Below are 1,589 nucleotides of genomic sequence, written 5' to 3'. Positions count from 1 at the left end.
CATTTGGATAGAGATGAATGAATTCCATTATCACCAGTATGCTTCCATTTCACTTAGAAGAGACCAAAACCCAACCTGGTAAGTTCCACCGATGACCACAGTTATTCCCACTGATGCTAAAAAGAGAAAACAGGTGAGCAGGTTCAGAGGCTTACCTGATTAAGGCCAATGGAGGGGAAGGTCAGATGGAATTAGGTCTCTGAGGATTCATTTTTCCCTTCGGTGACCTAACCCTGCTGGTATTCCCAGTTACTAAATGATGTTAGAGTCATGCTAAGATCTGAGATGTACTTGGTAAGAGTTACTAACGGAGCTGGCTAGGAAAGGTTCCTGCAGCCTGTCGGGAGTGAGAGACAAGTGGCCATTCCCTAACTTGCGGGTCACAACCCTAACCATGGATTAGAATCACCTGAGAATCCTTTAAAACAAACCAATAAAGAATACAGACTGGTATTTTATAAATGTTTTCCAGGTGATTCTGCTGCACAGAAGGGCTGGGGGCCACTAATCTACAGCAGAAATTGGCCCACTAAGTCCTGCGGACCAACCCTAGCCCAAAGCCTGTTTTTGTTGCTGTTGTTGTTGTTTGTTTATTTGTTTGAGAGGGAGTTTCACTCTGCCATCCAGGCTGGAGTGCAGTGGCTAGATCTTGGCTCACTGCAACCTCCGCCTCCTGGGTTCAAGCGATTCTCCTGTCTCAGCCTCCTGAGTAGCTGGGATTACAGATGCCTGCCACCAGGCCTGGCTAATTTTTGTATTTTTAGTAGAGATGGGGTTTCACCATGTTGGCCAGGCTGGTCTCCTGACCTCAAATAATCCGACTGCCTTGGCCTCCCAAAGCGCTGGGTTTATAGGTGGGAGCCACCACACCTGGCTCAAAGCCTGGTTTTGAATCCTTTTTTGGAATAACCATGCTCACATTTGTTTACATATTCTCTGTGGCTGTCCTTGTACTACAACAGCAAAGTTGAGTAGCTGTGACAAAGACTGCAGGGCCCAGAAAGCTTAATACATTTACCAGTTGGCTTTTTACAGAAAAAGTTGCTGACTTCTATCTAAATCCTTTTCTCCTTGCCCTTACTTTTGTTAATTTTACTTTTCTACTAAGAACTATTAAATGTAGCATTTTGTTTGTTTGTTTTTTGGGATTTGGGGTTTTCTTTGAAACAAGGTCTCACTCTGTCACCCAGGCTGGAGCACTACCATGGCTCACTGCAGCCTCAACCTCCTGAGCTCAAGCAATCCTCCTACCTCAGCTCCCCAAGTAGCTGGAACCACAGTGGCACACCACCATGCCAGGCGAATTTAAAACAATTTTTTTGGCCGGGCGCGGTGGCTCAAGCCTGTAATCCCAGCTACTTGGGAAGCTGAGGCAGGAGAATCACTTGAACCTGGGAGGTGGAGCTTGCAGTGAGCTGAGATCCGGCCACTGCACTCCAGCCTGGGTGACAGGGCGAGACTCCATCTTAAAAAAAAAAAAAAAAAGGAAAAGGCCCAATTTCATTCTTTTCTGTGTGGATATTCAGTTGTTCTGGCCCTGTTTGTTGAAAAGACTATTCTTTCCTACATTAAATTATCTTTGCACCCTT

Source organism: Colobus angolensis, unplaced genomic scaffold, assembly GCF_000951035.1.
Source record: "Colobus angolensis palliatus isolate OR3802 unplaced genomic scaffold, Cang.pa_1.0 Scaffold12, whole genome shotgun sequence".
In the NCBI taxonomy this organism is placed as follows: Eukaryota; Metazoa; Chordata; class Mammalia; order Primates; family Cercopithecidae; genus Colobus; species Colobus angolensis.
This window is presented reverse-complemented; position numbering follows the sequence as displayed.